Source organism: Helicoverpa armigera, chromosome 28, assembly GCF_030705265.1.
Source record: "Helicoverpa armigera isolate CAAS_96S chromosome 28, ASM3070526v1, whole genome shotgun sequence".
Lineage (NCBI taxonomy): Eukaryota > Metazoa > Arthropoda > Insecta > Lepidoptera > Noctuidae > Helicoverpa > Helicoverpa armigera.
In genome coordinates this window covers 3,310,107-3,333,752 of record NC_087147.1, presented here as the reverse complement: position 1 = coordinate 3,333,752, position 23,646 = coordinate 3,310,107, and the positions used below count along the sequence as shown (strand labels likewise).

Sequence of the window (23,646 nt, the reverse complement as noted above, 5' to 3'; positions counted from 1 at the left end):
CTAATTGTCTTACTAACTGACATGCGCCCGGGTGTCGAACTTGAGGTCCTACACTTATTATGGGTGATAGGTTATGTAGGTTCAAAGTTTCGATAAAGCTTATGAAATGTAAGTCACCAGCGGTTCCCCTTGTGTCTCTAGGGAGCTACTTCCCGCATCTGGATAAACAGTAGCCTATGTCCTTTAAACAATGCATCGGCAATGAAGCTGCCTTTGAGGATATGGCAAGTTGAAGTCGGTAACTGTTGGCTAATTGTCTCACTAACTGACATACGCCCGGGAGTCGAACTTGAGGTCTCAAGCTTCGACAGACCTTATACTGAGTAGTTAGGATTGCAATTAAGGGTGATAGGTTGTGAAGGTTCAAAGTTCCTAAAATTTAGGTCATCAATAGTTCCACCGCTGTCTCGAGAGAACTACTTTCAGCATCTGGATAAGAAGTAGCTTATGTTCTTTCTCAGTGTCTAGCTAGACATCTGTGTAGCAAACATTTCAATAAGTTAAAGAGTTTTTGCGTGAAAGTCGGATAAAAAGACTGAGTTACTTTCGCATTAATATTAATGGTGAGGATTAATACTGTACATCTCTAAACTATACTTTTTTTCTCAATATTATACTTTTACTATAATATTGAGATCCCATAACAAGAACATTTTCAAAATACTCTTAAATATCTTCTTACCTAGTATGCCAAGTTTCGTTCACAAAATCAATATGTATAATGCACATTTTCTTCTACAACGTAGCGGGTGCATGAAAAACGAGCTCACGTCGACGCTTGCCTAACTCTGCAGCCTTTTTTAACAGGATCTGATGGTAAGGTGACAATGAATGAGATAAAATGAGAATGATGTTGTTTAAATCATTCTGTTTGAAATTTTTTCCCACGGTCCCACTTTTAGTGTCTAATTTGAGACTCAACAGGCAACTACTTCTCGCATTTCGATAAAAAGTCGCCTATGTATCTTTTCTTTCTTTAAGCTACATGCTATTCATTTAAATGTGTTCACATTTGGTGTAAAATCTTCACAGACAAAGAGACTACTCAAGTATAAACAAACCTCTAAACACCACTTCAGCCGCCTTGTCTCAAGTTTTCTATAAGACATGGGCACCGTACACATCTCAAGTAATATTTACGTGGAGCGTAGCAGATAGGCGGCGATGGATGATAGGGAAAGCGAGTCAGGTGGGTAGTTTCATGCCGGGGGATGAAGATAGTATATACTAGGGTAGTTTAGAAAGACTTTTTGATAGTACGACAATATTTAAGTTGGAGAAACAATTATATTTTTTTTTACTAAACACTTGATTGAATGTTTAGTCAATGAGCTAAAGTTATTTTTGAAATAATATGAATGTTGCCAAAATGTAAATAGAGAAATATACCTACAGAAAAACGTATGGACCTACCAGTTGATGTACCGATAGCAAAATAGTCAAGTTTTTTTTCAGTTACAGTATTTGACAAATAAATGAATTGTTTGAATGAAATGCAATTTTAAGTTTATTCAATTAACAAGTCTGAAATACAAAGAACATAAACAATTTTGTTCTACTTTTGTTCTTCAAAAAGTACAATTCTGCCAAAAACAAACCAAAAAATTCAATTTGGGCGGCCATTTTTATCCCAGAACCACTATCCCCTTTTTAGCCTATCAGCTTCCTCTATTTTGAAACCGCGAGTGGTACAATCAACAAATAAAATTCAATTGGCCTAGCACTTAAGTTAATTTGGTGTCGGTACACTGGCTCCACAGGTTAGCGGGGTTCGTGCCAAATTGATTCACTTGTACAAAAGTAAGTTTTTTTTCCATATATTTTTGTTTGTTACCGCAATATGATTTTGGGGAGTACGTTTTCATTGGAGTTCCTTAATTGTTCTTTGTTATTTTAGTTTCAGTTTTTGTTAATAAAAACTGGAATATACATTTATAACAATGTTCTGTTGTTATACGTTTTTGGCAAAGCACAAAAGAGGGTTATGTTTTTTGGTTATTTTGCTCAATATGCGTTGGTCGTGTAGTTTTTATTAACTTTGCTTTTTATTTAGTTAGTTAGTGTGGAACAAGTTGTGCATTCATAATAATTTAAGCGAATTTCCTGTTATATGGGAAAAAGTAATGTAGAAAGAATAAATAAAAAAATAGAGAGAATATTTATTTATTTATTAAAGGGTTTACCAACAGCTTCTGTGTAGATAAACCTTAGAGTACAATTTCTGTTTCTGTCGCCAATTACAGGTTAACCAACATACAGAAATTAATGATAGGATATAAAACTAGATTTACTAATATTAAAAAACGCTTCTCATTAAAATTAGAATAAAACTAAAATTGTTGCAATAAAAAGTACATACTTAAACTACATAAATAGTTAAAAAAAAACCTACTCCTTTAAAAATAACCATGACCCTGATATCAAACCAACATGATATTATTATTATCCTATCCACTTGTAGCCCTAATTAAAATAAAAAAGCTACAATTACAAAGAGAAAACAATCCAGCATCCATTAATTAAAATGTGAAAATTTTCTAACAACGCAAAGCCCTCAGGGCTGCCACACAGGAATACTAAATCATTCATGTGTTAATAAACATGTGTTTTTGGTCTTTTTAACGAGCTTTTATGTTTCTAAACCGGCCTTTATTAAAAGGTTTTTATTTATGCGAAAATGATTCTTTTGTCTATCAGCAACTAAGTAAGGCTTTAGATGTGATATGTTAATTTATAGTCACCTTTTCTATTAATTGTTCTGCGCGGATTATCATACTGTAAGGTTTGGATATATTTTAGATATCTAATTTCATGTTATAATTTTGAATAGTAAAATAATTTGTTCAATTGATTCACCAAACGAAATAATTTAAAAATGACATTTTCCGGTTGAAGGTAGCAGCTAGCAACACTTGGCAAATGGCGGGATTCTGAGCGGAGCACCGTACCGTGCGGTCGTGCAAGCGAGATTGTGTTGAAAAGAATAAAGATTGATAGTCTGTTGAAAGTGTTGACGTTTTCTTGGAGAGGAGTCCTATACCTTGGAGTGGAGTTCTTACATTTCAGAAGTGGGATACAGCGCAAATACTGCGTAAGTACACGTCTTCTATTTTTGTTTAGATTATGCGTTAGCCATTTGAATTTGGAATTGACGTGTTGGATATTTTAAATAAATTATTATTTTTATACCAATTTGGTGGGCAAATTGACGTGAAAAGGTTTATTTATTTCAAGGCACACCAACAACTTTACAATTGTTAGTCCTGTGTAAATAAGTCAGTTACAGGTGTGCACAACGCTCACAGAGAATAGTGTGGTCGGTTGCCAAAGCCTAGCCCTTAAGCCAATAGGTTGGCATAGAATTAATTTAATTTCAATGTTTTTGTGTCTAAGTTATTATTTATTTGGTGGTTAAAAATACAGATACCATGCCGTTCTCTAGGATGATTTTTTTTGGTTAAACCACGTTTTTACGGAAGTACCCTCAAATAATTTTTATCCTCGTTTTTATAAAACCACCCAAAAAACAAAATATATATATCTCAATAGATAGCTAATTTGGCACAACTGGGTGTATAAAGGGTGTGATTTTTCAGTTATTTTTACGATCAGAGATACCGTTTCCAAGATATTTACGATTTTGTCTATTCATCTAAGTATCCTATTATTTTGCTATTGCGAATAGATCTAACGTGAGTTATTTTTATGTGAGTTGCCAGACCAGAGCATGGATGCCACCGGCAGCTGGACTCAGCACAGGCTGGAGATGCCGGAAAGAGAGTCGCCGCGAAGCAACCACACTGGCAGTCGAAGCGGAAGTCGCAGTCGACGTTTGGGAGAGCAAGAGAGGAGCGCGAGCCAGCAAAGATCAGCGCCGCACTGCCACGATGGGCACCAGGATGTCAACCAGGAACAGCAACCATCACGAAGGTTATGTAGTCCAGTTTTTACTACTAACGATCTTTTAATGCTACTAAATTCCGTTAAACGTGTACCGTCGCGTCGCCGTCTCAACCCATGGCTCAAGGCGCACCATCGAAACATTTCGATTTTAAAAACATATTGAATGATTTTAATCCGACTACTAAAAATCAACGCATGGATGTTTGGCTTAGAAAGGTGAACGAGTGCGCCTCGGCCGATGGTTGGGACGACAAATGCCGATACTTTTGCTATGCAGGAGCTGCAGGGATTGGCCAAACTTGATATGAGAGTTTAAACTCTAAACTATTTACGTGGCGGGAGTGTCAGGAGAAATTACTTAGTGCATTCCTTGTGAACAAATTATGGTCAAACCCTGGAGGACATGCTTAATAACTTCCCTGTCCCATGAGTCATATGTGATACACACCGATTGTCTTACTATTGTGTCTGCTTGGTGGAGAGTGAAGTGGTTAAACGTAGAAGTAGATGCTACGAACGAACCTATTTATGATTTATTATTATGAAAAACTTGCTGAATCAGTGCGATATCACGGGAGCTGTAGATTACATTAGCATTACCCACAGAATCAGTGATCGGACTGTGAAATCTAATGCACTTGCTTTGCGAGATGCCTGACCAGTTACTTCAGTCCTTGATTAACAATAAAGAATTTTAATTGTAAGCAGAAGAAGGACATCCTTACCTTCAGTGTCCTAAGCCTTTTATCCGATGCGATAAATGGAAAAGTAGGTCACAAAACCGACAACTGTTTCAGTAAACAGGATAGATCTGAGCTTTTTTTTTATTTGTGTCAACATGTGTGTAACTTCGTTTAAAAAAAAACTAATTTATGGCAACTATGGTTTATTTTTAAATAGCGTATAGATTGAAATTAACGAAAATTAAGTTAGAACGCCAAAAATATAACTAGAATAAAAAATAACCGAATACATGATGGAAAAAGCTGTGTGATCACTTCCAGAATGTGACTCTATTGAGAATGATATTAACAAAAAATTACACAAAGTATTATTAATATTTTTACTACTAATTAAAGAAAACAATCTTGTCAAAAGAAAAAAAAAACACAAAACACGACAATTCTTTGAACGTTTAATAACAAAAATCAAACTTTCAGTTATGTGACTTTTAATGCACATCGGATATAATTTTTTTTTAAATATTAAGCTATAATAAAAATATATTTCTGCAATGATCCCTAGTTATGAATCAAAATTAAATTCCTGTCCATCGAGCGAAAACAGAACAAAACAGTGTTTTATAAAGAATTTTTAATATTTTTTTTTTGTTTAAAATAGAAAACAGGGACAGTCATACCACTGAACGCCTGAAAAGGATAAAGCTTCATCTACATGGACGCTATTATTATAATTATGTAATATTCCAGATCAACATTTAATAATAATCAAGAAATACTATATCTTTTCAATAATGGAACAAATAATTACAAAAATATTGTACCTCGTTTACATAAAGATTGTAAACATGAATAAAATAAAATTGATCCCCACAGAAAACTTATTCTGAATTTCTGAAACGACATCACTGTTTCCATGTAAACTTAACTTTATAGGATCAGTCATGTTGTGACTTTGAGCTCAGCCCGTATGTGACCATAGATTTGGTCACAAAACGGAAGTCACATTTTCATACTTGCCGATTAAAAAGAAAATTATAAATAATTATTTGTGGTTCTTTTCCATTTGATGTCATTTTAAAAGTAACCGAAAGAAATGGCGGTTTCTAGAAATAAACAGCAATCCTAATATTTGGTTACGCTGTAGTACAATTCAAACACATATCTGAACATAAATTCCGTTCTTGTACAACAAAACGTCTACGTTCCTCAAAGTCCTTTTGACTTTAATAGTAAAGTAAAGTAAAACGCAGTAGTATGTTTAAGTAGTGCCTGTTTCAAAGTATTAGGACCCAAAAATTGTGGCTTAAAGTACTATAAAATGCGGTCACAATACTGAATGTTCAGGGTGGATCAAAATTTTATACGTTTTTTTATGTAAATAAGCCAGAATATTGCAAATGAATTGATGAATATTATTAAATGATGACGAATAACCTATTAATATTTTTATAAAATGACTATCGATATTTTGTTTTCTTTTATTGATGCGAGATAAGGAATTGTCCATAAATTGATTTTTGTCATTGATTGTTTAATATCAAGTGGTTACCAAGATTTTATTCCTTAGAAATGTCAAAAGGTTAATATTTATGTTTACTTACTTCCTTTTATGTATTGTTAAGTATTGTTAGTTATCCATGATATTCCTTTGAATTCGAATGAAGTCTTTAGATTAAGATGACACATGTAATTGATTGAGTAATGATGATCTTTTGAATTATGCGAGTAATGAATGGTTCGCTATTTAGATTGAGTGTCTGTGAGAGGTGAAGGGTTCACATGACAATCAATTTTCAGTTGGATATGACCTTGCGATAAATGAATGACTCGTTTTGGTCATATAAATGTGAGAAATGAAGGGTTCACATTTTATATTCTCGCGAGAAACGAAAGTTTCGTGGGAGCATAAATTATTAAGAGGACGAATTGGATTTTTTGGCGCCAAGGATCTCAATTTTTCTCAGTAAATACAAAACGGATCAAAATACAACTTGGTTACCTGAAAGTTCATGATATAAACCTTATTTTGTTAGAAGTGAAAACATGATTAGGTAACTTTTATAACAGAGAAAAATATATCAAACATACCTCTTTTTAAAAAGAGATTCACATATTATGGGCAGACGTTTACCGAGCAGCCACTTCTAGTTATTTAGAAGGATTTTAATGAGCTTAAATTCTCAAACCACCGAAATGTTCGGATGATAGCAATAATGATAAAACGGTTACAGTCAGTAACTCTTTTAAAGTAGAGTCACCGTTTCACGCACTCCATTTAGACCACTTGGGGCCTTTTGTGAAGTCAACATTGGGGTATACTCACATACTGGTGGTAGCTGATGTTTCAACAATATCGTATTTATTAGAGCCGTTAGGAACACTAATACACAGAATGTTATCAAGGTCTTAAATGATATATTTGATACTTTTAGGACGCCCATCCGTTTAATAACTAATCGCCGTAGTTGTTTTACTTCACATGCGTTTAAAAGGCTTTATCTGGATAAGGGCGTGAAAAATGTTTGAACGCGGTGGCTTATCCGCGCTCAGACGGACGAGTGGAGCGATATGGTCGCGCCAATTGGAGGTATTAAAGGCGCAAAACGTGGGCAGTGACGAAAGAGAATGGGATAGTAAGATGGGGAAAATCCAGTGGGGTCATAATGATAGCTTGCAGAAGACCATAGGTTCGAGGAGGTGAATGAATGGTGAAATGAATCCCATATTAAACGAAGTAGCCGGGGCTAATGATGTTGATCATGATATTGAATTAGTATTATGATAAGAGTGGAAAGCAGGCTGGAATTTATAGTAAAGGATTTGGTCAAGTTACTAAAATGAATTTGCAGAATGACGGTAAAAGTTTAAAGCTTTTAGAGTTACGAAGATCTTAGGCAACAACAGGTAGAGACTGGTTCCTGTCCTAGTACTTGAGCCTACGCGTACGCCTAGTGTGTGCGCAACGCTGCCGTGGCTGTGGATTGAATGCGTCTTTTGATTCATGCGGAGTCACTGGGGGTGAACGATGATGGCATTGATTGAGTGTATAAATCGAGTAATGATGGTAGTGGTGATGAAATGTAGATGAGCGTTTTAAAAGATATAATAAATATTTATTGCGAAACAGATGTATAGATTAGATTAAATTAGTTATTTTCTTATGATTCTTATTTACAGATTATTTTGATTTGATTGTTTTTACCGGATACTTGTTCATTGTATGAATTTAGTATTGTTACAGATATCGCTCCTCGACTCTAAGAAGTGATTGGTTTAAAGATTCGAGAGAGAAATTCGTCACGAGTCGTCGAGAATTGACTGGTTTGAAGCACATGCAGATGAGTTTTTGGTGTAAGTCCTTTAGAAATGAATGGTTAAAGGCATTCTAGTTTCTCCTTCAGAAATGAATGGTTGAAGGAGTTCGTCTAGTTGAAACCCTCAGAAATGAATGGTTGAGGGATAGGAAGTCCTCGAGAATTGATTGGTTCGAGGCACATGATGAGTTTATGTTGTAATTCCTTCAGAAATGAATGGTTGAAGGAGTTAGCATTAGTGTTCTGGCTGTGGTGTCTCAATCAATATATTTATGCCAATATAATATATGTAAGGCTTATTAATGTTAATGATTATTTCACAGATACAGTGTTGTTTTTTTTGTTTTAATTTTTGTGAATATAATTTGAAACGATGTTGAATTGTATAAGTTGTAATTCAATTATAATTAAATTGTAATAGACAGCTGTGTTGCTGGGAAGTTTGTTCTTCACCACTTCTTCTTCCCAGCCATAACACTAGGAAGTGGTGAAAGGGGGGCGTTTTGGGGGTGCTGTCCTTTTATGAATTTTGTAAAATATCGCTATTGGCCAAGTGTAAGGTTAGCCCACTTAGTACGTGTATGGGGACATACACGAGGTCAGGATGGACGAGTGTAAGGTTTGGATATATTTTAGATATCTAATTTCATGTTATAATTTTGAATAGTAAAATAATTTGTTCAATTGATTCACCAAACGAAATAATTTAAAAATGACATTTTCCGGTTGAAGGTAGCAGCTAGCAACACTTGGCAAATGGCGGGATTCTGAGCGGAGCACCGTACCGTGCGGTCGTGCAAGCGAGATTGTGTTGAAAAGAATAAAGATTGATAGTCTGTTGAAAGTGTTGACGTTTTCTTGGAGAGGAGTCCTATACCTTGGAGTGGAGTTCTTACAATACGTCCCGGGACTAATTTGCGTAACTGGGTAAAAGTAGCTTATGTCCTTTCTCAGGCTCTCAGGAGTGTGTAGAAGAATGTACTAAACTTTCATTTAACTTAATTTGGTAAATGAAAGCTAAGTATATAGAGTATATAAGCGACGCACCTAAATTTATTTTCAGGCAACGCATGTAAACCTCCTTATTTTTTATACCTATAATTGTTTTCTTTTAAATATTGTGACTTTGTAATTTGCTAGAATAAAAAGTTACAAAACGAACATCCGCAAGTGAATTAATTTTTATGGTTTTCGCATATAAACATTGCGCACGTACATACGTACGTTATAGAGTGTATATCAGTGGTTTTGGTGTGTAAGCTCGACAGACATGGCTACTTTCTCATTTATAACGTTAATAAGAATGTAATATCACATTTATTCTTGGGTTTCACATATTTGGTACCTTACCATCAGGTTTTTATCTCAAATCGACTGTATGTACCTTACCTAGCGAGCTACCGCGACTCATGCTACTAATTTTACCTTATGACAACCCTATCAAACTAGGGCTATATCAATGGGGTAAAATAAACAATTGATGTGCTAATAATTCCCGTGTCTTTGTCTTTTTTCCCCATAATAGATATTAGGGCGCAGATGATATATGAGGGTCATTTGTATTTTTTTCCTGTTACAGTCACTCAAATATTTTGTTTTTATTGCGCTTTTGTTGTAATTTCTCAATGGCTTCGAAAAAGACCTTGGATTTTTATTGTTTGTTTACTTTATTATAACTCTTTTACTTATGAAATAGCGTATAGTTGTCGGCACGAATCTTGAGCTCTGACCTTCACCTGCGCAGAAGTATTTATTGGGTCCCTTTTGTGGTATGAAATGCGGGGGCGGGCTAAAGCGGTGATTGGCCCGCAGTGCATCGCGTCATAGCCATCACTCAGGATTGGTTCTTTGCTAATAAATCATTTCTGCGCAGATGTAGGTCAGAGCTCAAGATTCGTGCCGATAACTATACACAAATCAACTTAGGTAAAGTTTATCTATACCTACTTAAAATGTCCGAAAATCTCAACTGAATTTCGACAAGTATTCCTCTAATTGCCGATTTCATGACACTAAAACAAACTTGACACTTAGGGTGGTCGACCGCATTTTCGTCCGCCTGTGCCAACCACAAATTATTTCTAAATCAGACTTAAAACGATGGATTATGTCTATAAACTTATCTGTAACTTGGAAACTTGGTCAAAACGGTCCTGATGCTTTAAGGTCCATCGTTACCAACACTTGGCTTCGACAGAGCTAAGGGTGCGGATTACAATTTGATATTGTTTGCGGATCAACCCTTACACTAACACGAGACGATTTTGAACCTTACGCTCTTCAAAATAAGGTATAATCTTGAATGGTACGTGAGCCTGGTGTGTCCATTACACTAACACAAGAGGATTTTGAACCTTACACTCTTCAAAATAAGGTAAGTTTTTCAATGGTAGGTAAAACTGGTGTGTCCAAAATTCTATCCCGTTAAAAGTAGATATTGTTAAGTCGTTTTTGAGAACTGCCAAAAGTTTTGTTTATTGAGCTTCCAAACGATTACGGAGATTAATTTTCTAAATGGATTTTGGGTTTTGATTGTTAAAGCCATTGGTAAAGCGATTAATTTCATCCTTTTGCGGAACTTACATTGAAATTAGTATCTACTTATTATGGATAAACCAAAAAGAATATAATCAGGAGAATAATATGTACAGGTCTCAGGAGGTGGGAGTTATTTTTGTGTCGCTCTGATACTTGAAATGGTCTCCCATCCATAAAGTTACCGTGACAAGTAAAACTTAACCTTTTGTTAACATTCAATAATACACAAAAACCCTTTAGCATTAAAATAGTTCCGTCAATGTAAAACCACACCCGCGCTCCCCAATCACGAAGAAACGAGGTCACAAACACACAGACAAACACGGCACGCGACAAATACACATGTAACATTATGTCACCACTAATCCACGCAACACTTGCTTCGTAAACGCATTTAATAATTACCCCGTCAACAGATGTTCTAGCGACCAACTTCAATATATCATTTGCTAACGAAAAATTAGTCAAAAATGGTTCTTATGACTAGAGAAATAAGGTTGGAAGTGTCAAAATAAAATTGTCGCGTTCCATGGAATCTTTGATTTACACATCTGTGCCCTATGTTTTGACGTTCACGAAGCTAGCTATGCGTCAGCCGATTGTGATTTACGGGTACAAATTTACAATACACCGTGCCAAGCAAATTCCTACTCTACCGTCCAGACTTTAGAAGTTATAGAGGTGGCACGAAAATTTTTTTTTGGTATTTTTTTTCTTGTTAAAGGATTTTTGTAATAAGTAAGATGAATGGGTCCTTTGCCAAATGTTAAGAAGTCATAAGCCCTAATGGAAGCAATGATCCTGGATTCTCTAATCTTCTGCTTGAAATATGGCTTAACAAGATTTTTCGGCGTGTCGAAAGACCAACTGTTTGGAGCAAATATTTTATGAAAATCTTCAAGATTGTTATTATTTCTTGCGAAAATTATGAGTAATTTATTATTAGCCTGGAGCTGTTGTAATTTGTCACGTTCTGCGGTTACTTTAAGCACGACGTTAAAATTGCTCGTTCTAGTTTTTCCATTTCGGGTGTTTCTAATTATAATTTATGGTTGGTTTAGTTGAAGGCTTTAATTTTAATACTAGACAAAGCTTTGTTTAAAAGCCGTAGGTGTCATGATTTAATTGAATTTTGGTTTAATTATTTTCTTTTTTAACCCAAATTAGAGTTAGCATTAACTAGTCTTACCACTGAGTTGAAGAGGTCAGATAGGCAGACACTCCATGTTCCTAACACTGGAACTTAGCTGCATCCAGTGAGACTGGAAGCCGACATAGTCGGGAAGAATCTAGGCAAATGATAATAAGTAGAGCTACTTCCACATCGCATCATATAAACACAATTTGTTGGTACATTAGGTAACGTTAAGAAATATGTATAAATCCAGCCCCAAGGGCCGGAGAGCTAGGAATTCAGTAGGAATAAAATTGAAAAAGTTCTTTTTAGTTGCGGTATAGAATATGAAAATTATTCTTTAGGGGAATGGTGGAGAATATTTAATGGACTATGATTGAAATAACATCTTCGAAATATCATTTTGCCAAACTAGTGTCTTGTAAAACTAAAAGATAATCAAATATATGTACCTTTTAAAGCAATACAAAGAAACGAATTCTCCCAAAAAATATAAAATTGTAAACACCTAATCCAATCGCCAATTCCCCTATAAAAAAAGTAAGTACAATCACGCACAAAACATTTGAACGCAACATTTATTTATTAATCACACTTTATCGGGCACCAGTTGGGCGTAGTGCGTGAATTTTTTAATCGCGCTGAAATGAAACAATGGTAGGTACAGTGAGAACGAAAAGCGCTATTCGAGCCGACCCCCGAAAATGTGTGAAAAATTCATACGCAACGGCCGATCCTAAAAATTGTTCTCTGATTGCGAAGGAATTGGATAACGCGTTGGTATTGTGTTTTGTTTGCGAGTGTACTTTTATTGTATTAAAATTGTTTGTTTTTTTGTGTATAGAAAAATATTTGAATTAAGCTTGCGGAACTGTAAAATGGTTCAGGATTTTTTTCAGGTTTATCATTTAGGCTTGAAAAGCCAATTAAGTTTTCTAAGACTCGGATAGTCCTAGTTATCTTAGTGGAGTCTATGAAAAATTCATGTCCCTTTGATATTTATCGAATAGCGTAATCTTGAATGTCCAGACTACAGAATCAAATAAATATAAAAATAAAAATACCCCCAAAATACTATCTCCAAAGCAAGTCGCAATACGACCGATCTAAAGACGAATTTCTGTATTCCCATGCGGTTCCAACATATTGAATACTCGTACGTCCGGATTCGTCCGGATCGGTCCGACGATAAACGATAAAACCCGTATAGTAATAAAAATCCCGTGGCTCCCGAAATCGGCCAGCCATTTAGTATTTGATGGCCGAACGGGTATAGAAATGTGTATGAAATTTTAAAAATTCCCAGTTGGATACAATTTTTAGATCCACCCTAACTTTAATAGATAGTATACATACATGGTCAGTTTCTAAGGCGGATAATCTTGAAATCTGCTGAAGTATTATTTAAAATTCTTTTACCAACAGAAAACCACATTACTTAAATATATTTGATCCTTTTACGACTGCTAACTTTTACCTTCATAATGCGAGTGAAACCGCATGTAACGTCTAGAATGTTCATCATCATCATCATCATCATCAGCCTATCGCAGTCCACTGCTGGACATAGCCTCTCCAAGTGCACGCCACTGAGATCGATTTTCGGCTGCTCGCATCCAGCTCCTGCCAGCCAGTCTAGAATGTAACCCTACATAAAACAACACAGAGACTGCAACGACCATGAACAAACAAGAACTCTAGAATAGCATAAAACCCATGCTTATTCCGTGGTTACACAACACAAACTAGTGAGGGAACTAGTGTTGCGGATGCCACGTCCGGACTTTGGAGTCCGGAGCCCGGACTCCGGACTCGTTTCCCGGCAAACTTGCTTAGTGGAAAATGATAGTTTGTGTTGAAGTTGCAGGCATATATTGGCTTTCAAAGTGATATTAATCCAGGTGTTTTATCAAGTTAACAATATATGGTGCAGAGTATTTTCTGATAATACAGTGTGATTAAAACTGACAACTATTGCTATTGCATTTTTACAACTATTATGTTTTTAAATTTTACCCAATTTTCATAGTATTTATTTATTTTATTCATTTATTTGTTTCTTTATTGTCGATAACTAGGGCCCATAAAAATACAAATACACATACATAAGATTATCCATATCAATATATACAATACTCTCAATCTATAAAAACAACTATACTAACATAGATTATGGACATAAAACCTCATATCACAATAAATAGAAGACTTAACTTAAGCAATTCTTAAATAAACCACCTCCTCCTAACGGTAGAATAATATTTATAAAAGTATATATATCTAGCATTGACATTATTTAAAGGTATATATGTATTTATTGTTATTATTTTATATATATATAAACATATATGTATGTATATATATTTAGTTTATAATTTAAGTATTTATGGTAATAATATTTAGGTGCGCAAATTGCAGGAGCAAGTGTACACTTAGCCTAACTGCCTACCGTATAATCTTTTCCTTCTCGTCTCAATCCATCCTAAGGTTGTCTGGAAGAGATCGCTCTTAGCGATAAGACCGCCCATTATGTCACCTACCTTAACTAGATTTAGATCAAAATTGTAAAATTGGTGTACCTAATAAAGTATATCTATCTATCTATCTATCTATCTCTTTACCTATAAGATTTAAACCTCTAACAACTTAAAACTTATCCCAGTTTTCAATCTTCAAGCAAAATTACTAACCGTTACTCAAACTTCTTAGTTAAGTGTCAAGAATGATGTATCGTCCGCGGCTAAATATTAATCTGTTAACTAACTTTAGTCTAGAATAACGTAAGGCAGCTTCAAGTTAAAACTTGGCTCTATTAAGCTACCTGGTGTTTTGAACTAAGTTAAGTTTAGTCCAGTATTTTAGGGTATATTTTTAAATGGCAATTTGGGTTTGCACTATGGGTTTATGTCATATTTTAGCAAGTTATCTATAACTACCACTAGGGGTAAAGCAACTAAACCTGCGGTCTGTTTTTGGATGGGTGACATTCTGTCTCCATATTATTGCTGTAATACTCGCTTCACAACGTAAGGACATTATACTCAATTCATAATTAAATAAATATTATTTACAACATTGAACTAAAATTCAACACTCCTTATCTATAAAGTTACAAACTGTAATACAATTTAGCTTCCTAAAAGGAACCTAGATTTTACAGTTGCGCCATCTTAACAAAGTCGCCGAAAATAAAGATATAAACAAACTAAGAAAACACTACAAACGCCAGCACTCACCTTTTATACTCTTACCTTTTGTTGGTAAAGTTAAGAAAACCGCTTTGTCTAAACCCAGCTTTACTTTGTTATTCTGTACTATAGAGTTAAGAAAGGACAGAAGTTCCAGTTGTGAATTACACTGGTAAAGTTCTCGTAAAATTCGATGGTAGTCATATTATTATCTGCCTAGCCTTTTCAACTATGTTGGGGTCGTCTTCCAGTCTAACCAGATGCAGCTAAGTACCAGTGCTCTACAAGGAGCGACTGTCTATCTGAGCTTTTCAACCAAGTTACCTGGGCAATCCAACTCCTAAGAGAGACTGTGGTTGTCAAACTTTCTGGCTTCTGGTATCTAACATGTTTGATGTTTTTGAATCAGACGAGTATTTCCTAAGATTAGCGTATTCAAGCAAAACATTTAACAAAATCTTCAGATCTATAAATATTAGGTACAGAAAGGGTACATATTTAAACCAATAGAGCATACATATTTCTTAAACTTATTCTTCTGTTTGTCACATTTGCCTACCCACAGACTAAACAATTCCAAGATGTTTGCAAACGTATTAACGTTGGATGGTCCTTCTAAACTTTCGCGCGAATGTCCATTTAAAAGCGGGCGGTATAAAATTTATTATTGACCTACTTTTTAGGGTAAAAACAATTCAGTTTTAAGATGTAATTGTCTTGAAATTGTTATAGGGAACGCCACCTGGGCGGTGTGCTCGTAAATGTTTGAAGATTTCGCTTTTGAAATTCTGGTAGCTTTGTTATTATTCTAAGACCTGTGTTGGATTCCCTTTTCTTTGGACTGGGGGTACCTAAATCTAAGTATGTACTGCTGGGGTGGATTTCCAGGTTATAGTGATATTGCATAAGAACTGGTCTTACTCTAGCACTAGAATTTATATTTTTTTTGTGTTTCTAATCTAATGGCTGTTCGATTTCTAGTTAAGTATGGGGCTTGCTTGAGATATAACTTTTTTTATATATCTAAAATTATATTCGTCTATTATATACCGCCCTTTTTCTATTCAAATGTCTACTATCCACGAATTTCAGAGAATAATTTTAGCTCATACAAAAAAACATAAAAAATATAAAAGTTAGACTAGTTTCGGTCAAATAACTTTCATGAGCTAAAAAGCTTTTATAAAGCCAAATATAGAGGTTTCGTCTAGTGGTATTGATTGCAGCTAAAACAGTACTGTCTAGACTGCACGCCGCAGTCGCTCTGTAGGTCACGAGTGCAATAACTAATGTTGGATCTTTTAAACCATATCGCAAAAAAGTACTATTTGGATGTGCGTCTGTGGCATTGTACATAGCTCTTAAACGGATGAACCGATTTGAATGTTTTTTTTTTTTGGTTAACAGCAGGTTTTCCAGCGGTCGTCCGATAAGCTATTTTGTCAATAGCGTTAGGCATCTCAAAAACAAAATAGAAGAGAATATTATGTCATACTTGGATTGGACATAACCTATTTTTTACCCGGCTGCCCGAAATTATACTCCCCGGACCTGGATGAAACCGCGAGGATACAACTGGCCCTAAATAACAGAAAAAAACCCTACATCAGAATACCAGAAACGAACATACAAAGTCGTAAACCTATTCACAACGCCAAGCCCCAAAACTGTCAACTACGATCAAGGCACACAATACTAAAACTACGTAAAATATACGAAATGTCACCGTAAAAGTTATAATTTTATGGCGAGAAACGTAAGAAATTAAAAATAAACGGAATACGTTGAATTCCGGGCGAGACTGCGTGTCCTAACGTTTCATGTTGACGTTATGTACGTGAAATGAGAGTGTGTGAGTGAGCTATGGAGTTGCCAGCAGCGATGTACTATAGGAAAGACTGGGTATTTTCTTTTATTCTTCCCTTGAAATTAATCTTGCCACAAAAGTTATTCGAGTTAAAAGGTTTTTGCGTAAATTTTCAAAAGCACATAACTCAAATAACTATCTAGGATGAGTATTTATTTCAATAGGACGACCAAAAGTCATGTATAGGTGAGAATAACTGTTAAGCAAAATATAGAAATTGAGCATATAAGATGAAAAACCCATAATTTATTTAACTTTATGCAATTATAAAATTACAAAGGCGGACTTAATGCCATGGGCATTCTCTCCAGTCAACCTTAAGGTGATGCAGAGATAACATGGTAGGTGCATTACTTACTTAGAAAGACATGTATAAGACAACTAGAGATTAACATTTTAATAGAATACTAAAATAGACGTAAGTAGGTACATAAATATTATTACAAATATATAACATACAAAAGATTAAAAAATATATATATATATATATAATAATATATATACCTATATATAAACATATATCTATATAATACATATACTAGCATATAATATTCCAATGATTATCATAATGGTGATTCTTCTAGCAATTTATTAAGCAGTAACTTCCGCACGGCACTTTTAAATGATTGCTTACTGGTGGACTTCCTGATTTCTAAGGGCAGCGCATTCCACAAAAGGATAGACTTAATATGAAAAGAAGAATGGATAGTATCAGAAGTATGAGAAGGACAGTGAAGAAGAAGGTTGTGAGAAGAACGGAGATTTCTGGAATGACCGGAGCAACGGTATTGAAAATGAGGAGTTAGATACGTAGGAGGAGTTGGAGAGTTGAGTAACGAGTAAAGGGTCGTCAAGGCGCGCAGCGATCTTCTCTGGCGAATGGGCATCCATTTCAATTGCGTCCTATACTCAGAAACATGATCGTACTTCCGCAGGTTAAAGACAAATCTTATGCAATTGTTGATAAGTCGATCAAGTTTGTTGAGCAAGTCCGCATTGAGATCGTAGTAACACACGTCACCATAGTCAATTATAGGAAATATTAGGGACTGCACAAGCATTGCTTTGGTCTTCGGTGGCAAAAAGTTCCTTAACCGATTTAGATGACGTAAGGTTCCAGTTACACGCTTACTGACGCTAGCTACCTGAGTTTGCCAACCAAGTGTAGTGTCAAAATATAGACCGAGGTTCTTGACATTGGGGCTAATTGGAATAATAGTACCGTCCAGAACAATCGGTGGAGAGTTAGCAAAATCCACCTTGCTCAGCATGCGAGAACCTCCCACAACTATAGCCTGACACTTTGTAGGATTAACGGAGACTCCAAATTGGTTAGACCATTGATTTATGATCGATAAATCCCCATTGAGTTTATCAATGGCTATATGCAAATCCTCAGGCCGAGCCTGAGTGTAAAGCTGAAGATCATCAGCATACAGATGATACGTACACTGAAGATTATGAGTTATAAAGTTGATAAAGATAGAAAATAATAAAGGAGAAAGAATACCGCCTTGTGGAACACCAGCCACTAGATCACGCCAATTAGACAATGTCTCATCAACACGAACAGCTTGCTGGCGACCACGAAGATAAGACGAGAACCATTCCAGAGCCTTGGGTGAAATCATAAGATGGGAAAGGATGGATTCTAGGATTTCATGACTGACGGCATTAAAGGCATTAGAGAAGTCAATAAGGACCAAAGCTGTAACTTTGGTGTCCTGAATCCCCTCCCTAATGTCCCCAGTCACCTTGAGGAGTGCCGTAGCAGTGCTGTGTCCTGGCCTGAACCCAGATTGCAACGGGCTAATGAGGTTGTGACGATGGATAAAACTCGAAAGTTGCTTATGGACACAGGCCTCTAGCACTTTGGAAAGGAAAGGAAGGATTGAAATAGGTCTGAAATGGGTGGGGAGGGAAGGATTGGTAATTTTCGGAAGAGGACGGACGTATGCAAAACGCCACCAGGAAGGGAATTGACCCGAGTTTAAAGAGAAGTTAATTATGTTACAGATGGATGGGAGAATATACTCAAGGATCGGGATGACCATACTACGGCTGATATCGTCATAGCCCACGGCCTTAGACTTTATGGAAAGGATGATCTTTTTGATATCACCCACAGACACTGGAGAAAATTCAAAGGTGTCTGTGCAAGGATGTGGAAGGCTGGCAATAAAGTTTACCGTCTCACGAGTGGTTTGACGATCCAAACTAGAAGTAGTGGCGAAATGGCAGTTGATATCGTCTAAACCAATCGTGTTAGGAAACTCCATATGACGTGACTTACCGATACCAAGTGAACCAAGAAACTTCCAAATATCAGCTGCAGAGCTTGATGAGATGTTATCGAGAATGTGGCGGCGTTTAGCATTACGTATCATCTGGTTGCAACGATTTCTTGCTGTTTTATAAAGAACCCAATTATCCTCCGAACGATCTTTTTTAAACTTACGAAAGGCACGATTTCTCCGCCTCATCGCCATACGTACACCCCTCGACATCCATGGAGCTGGCGGACGCTTAGCTCTCACTGACTTAATTGGTGCATGAATGTCGTAGAGACTTATCAATAAACGGTTAAGCGTAGCTACTTTATCATCGCCAGAGGAGGCATTGGCTACTTCAGCTTCCCACTCAAGCTTCGAAGCATCATCGCGTAACCTATCCACATTCAACTTGGCAAAACAGCGCATGCGCAGTACCTTAGGAGTAGGTTTTGGAGGCTTAAGGAGGTAGGACAAATGAATTAGGTCATGATGGGAAAAACAAGGAGCAGGATATTGGGCATGAGAGGAAACAAAGGAAGGGTCGGAGGTAATCATCAAGTCTAGCCAAGTATCATCACCTGCGATATTGCAGTGAGTAGGTTGGAGTGGTAAGACATGAAGACTGGCAGACTCAATGATGTGGAGAAGTTTACGGGAACGATAGGAAGAGTGCAAAAGGTTGGTGTTGAAATCACCCATGATGACGTGATGTTCATACTCAGACCCTATGGATTCCAAAGCCGTCTCAAGGTCAGAAAAGTAGTCCACCGAAGGAGGACAATAGACCACTCCGATCAGAACCTTGACCCCTTTAACACAAATCTCAAGGAAAATGTACTCAGCAGATGAACGGAAATCAGAGGGTGAGGTGGCACGTATTTTGTATGGAAAGTTACTTTTGAGATAAATAGCGACACCACCACCACCCTTCCCGATCCTATCATTTCTGATGAGCACAAACCCCGGAAGAGAGTAGCTGGTGGAAGGGAGATGAGGTTTGAGCCAACTCTCAGAAACCAGGACAGCATGAACATTAGCACCAGAAAAAGCTTCATATAAATCATTAAAATGACTAGGCACACTCTGAGCGTTTATATGACAAATATTAAATAAATATCGATTGTTATGTTGAAATGTTCGATGCATGTAGTCACCAAGTGTTTCCGTACAGGAGCAAAAGCTTGTATCAGAAAAATCATCGGAACTATTTGCAGAATGAAAAGAATCATCATTGGACATCATTGGATAAAATAAATATACTATATACTAATAAAATATATATGAAAAAAAAATGAAAAAATCAACAAAAAAAAAAAAAAAACTACACTATTCAACAAGATGGCACAATATATCTCTGCACCACCCACCAGCTGTAACCAAATAAAACATAAATTTAACACTGAATAACTAAAATTAAACTCTTAACATTAATAAAAAAAGAAACACAAACCGATTACATTAAAAAAAAAAAAAAGGATGAAAGTATAGAAAAATATATAGGATCAACTAAATAACAAAAGCAAAAGTGTAACGGAACGTAATCAAATGAATCAGGACTAAATGAAATGTCAATGTCAAACTTGTCAAAGTCAGTGACATGCCATTACCATAACAAAATATTGTTGGAACTGGAAGGAAGGTGAAAATAAAAACTAAAAACATGACTAAATAAAAAAAATAAGAGGGTACACTACTTCGACAAGTTTGTAAAAGCAAAAGTGCATAGATTTACATAAGTTCCATTACAAAGCAAAAGTGGATATAGCGATATTGGCTAGATAAGCGACATTGCTACAAGTATAATATTATAGATGAAAGAATTTAAACAAAAAGCAAATCGTATGCAATTACCAAAAACACCAATATATATGATATTTTAGGGCTTGCCCCGAGCAGCAGATGTCCCTTCTGCGGGTCCTTTAGGGTACTTCACAAGTAACAAATCAAGCTCAGCCAGGGAAGATATTTTATGACGACTGCCATCCGAAGTTTTAATAACTATAATACCTTCTTGGGTCCAACAAAACCGCATACCAAAATGCAGACGCGCCCTGTTGAAAACAAGCTGCCTGGTGCGAGTCAAGAACTCTTTGATGGCGATTGAGGAACCCTTTAAGGCTGTTTTAGCCCTCCATACTGTGGACTTCCGGCTCACATCTCCAAACTTCACCAATATAGGTCGGGGACGGTCCTTGTTTGAAGTTCCAAGGCGATGACATACGGTGATATTGTCTGCTGTGATGTCCCTGATAGACAATTTATTGCGAAGGACCTCAAGAACGTGGGCTTTGCAGTCCTTATCATCTTCAGGGAACCCAGTGAAGATAAGAGCTTTGCGTCGACTCCTCATCTCCAACCCATCAGCTATTTTGGAGCATTCTAGAATCTGGGTCCTTAGAAGGCCCAGCATAGAAAAGACCAACTCACGGAAACAGCGGAATTCCTCAGCGAGCTTGGCAACAGTGTTGGACTTCGGGAGACTAGCAGACTGGATTTGCGCTTCCATCTCTGACATCTTGTTCAAGATGAGCTCCTCTAAGTTCTTCTGAGTGGCTTGGACATCGGCAAGTTGAACTTGAGACATTTTACTGGTTGTAGTGACAGTGCAAAATGTAGTGCAAGTGATCAGCTGGTAGGTGGTGTTCTACTAGTGCTATTGTTTACATAACACTTTAACGTATATCTATAGTAGTGAGTACCAATATATTACTCCGAACACGAAGAAATATAGTTTTATTTATAAATTAATAATTAATTTACAGAGCACAACAAAAACACGTCTTAACTTTTCACCTACCCTCGAGATAATCATTTTAACGTTTCTTAATATCGTTACTGGCACTCGGTATTCAAGTTCACCTGTGTTTTAATCGCAAAAAAGATGTCTACATATTTTATGCTTAAATGTATACCAGCAAAAATGCAAAAAAATAATTAATTAATTAAACAAACAATCACATTTTCAATCTAGCAACATAAAATGAGTCACACTTTCGACGCGTGCGACAAGTCACAACGGCGCGCGACAAATGACACGTGTTAAGCTATTTCTGTCGCGTCATCATTCGGCTATTTCCGTCACTCGCCGACCGTTGACGGACAGGGATGCGTAGACGCATCTATTTTAGCACCGTTCCTATTGCAATAAATACGAGCGCGGTGTATTTTGGCAGGTCAGATGGTTGCAATTTGTCATTTGTGTTTTATTTATATTTCGTCGCATATTTGCAACGGATTTTTTTTAGAGTTGAAAGATAGTATGATAAAGTATGTGTTAATTATCTTTTAAGATTTGTGAAACTGACTGTTTAATTTTTACTTACGAGCAACTGCTTTTCATGTTTTTATTAACAGGATACGTACCTGGGAAAATAGAAAAAACACATTGTTAAATCCATTAAATAGAAAACGAATTGTTTAGGTATTAATAAAACTGAACAAGAATCAATCCGCCTTCCACACCAAAACTAATAAACCATTTCGAATATTTGGTACGCAGATCGTCTAGCAGCGGAGAAATGGCATAGGCTTATTTTTAACCGAGTGTGGGAAGTAGCTCACACACCCAGAAACACCCTTAGTTCCAAAAGGGACATCAACTCAAAGTATATAAAAGGACCACTTATTCAAAAACTGCTTACCCAAAACCCTCTATCTTCCGCTCAATTTGTCTAAATCTCGATCACATTTACATCGCATCGTTCTAGGCAAAAAACTAGACAGACTGAAAGTGTCTAAGCTACGTGATCTAGGTGATTTATTTCAGTCTGACTAAGGATTAACCTGGCATTTAGCTGCGATACGAAAAAAAAGACGCTAAAGCTATTAAGCTAGTAAGCTGGAGTGGGAAATGCAAGCGCCTTTATTTTATTTTTAGGGTTCCGTATTGAAAGGGGAAAACGGGACCCTGTTACTAAGAAATCGCTGGTATCAGTACATCTCGCGTTTGTCACCGGACTGTATTTTGATTCGTAATACATGTAGTTACAGTGAGTTGCACCTAGTATCTTTAACGAAAACCGAAACATTTGAAGTTTTCAAATCGGCGATTTAACCAGTGGGTGGCAAGTATATGGCTGGTTATGGCTTGGTTATAGTTAAATTAAATGGTGCAACTGAGTTTTAGACAGTTTTCAATTTTCACAGATGATGTTCTGTTATTGCTGTCTGAAATCTAGAATTAATAAACAAACATGCTACAATACAAGAAACGAGGTTTTTAGGGCAGTTTTATAGATAAATGCTACAGAACCCTTGGTACGTGTGTCCGATTCACACTTGGCCAGCTTTGAGGATTTAACTCGTACGCCACGGACGTGTGCGAAGTAAAAGATTTACGATGTAAAAATAAGTACCGTCACCTGTTACGTCGGGTATTTCGTTTTGTTTATTTACTTAGGTTTACGACGCCGTTTTATGTGAAAATTAATATTTTATAACATAATTATATTATATGGAGTATTACTTGAATAAAAGATGTGGTGAATTTTCGGAATAAAACCTGTAGTAAAAGCTTCTCTCTCTAACTGGTTACTCTTAATAATATTAATTCAAGAGAAGGAAACTTCTAGTTACAATAAAATATTTGGACGTTTCCCAAACATTTGAGCAACGGTTCTTCCCCAAAATTCTCAAAGAATAGACCAAGATACATTTCATCCAAAAAAAACTGCAAAACCAACAATGTCTGCCTAAAAACCCAGACTCAAAAAAAGGCAACTTTACTAGGAAGAAAGCTTTAAATT

At 36.2% G+C, this 23,646-nt stretch overlaps 1 protein-coding gene and 1 long non-coding RNA gene across 5 annotated transcripts in view; one reads left to right on the top strand and one right to left on the bottom strand.

Annotated features, from left to right (window-relative positions):
- Positions 1-23,646, bottom strand: part of LOC110377678 (heterogeneous nuclear ribonucleoprotein L) — a 428,881-nt gene that overhangs the window by 59,321 nt on the left and 345,914 nt on the right. The gene's annotated exons all lie outside the window — the stretch shown is intronic.
- LOC135119045 (uncharacterized) lies at positions 2,826-8,744 on the top strand. The gene is made up of 2 exons (XR_010277942.1): positions 2,826-3,091; positions 3,713-8,744. It is a non-coding gene; the product is annotated as an uncharacterized LOC135119045 (long non-coding RNA).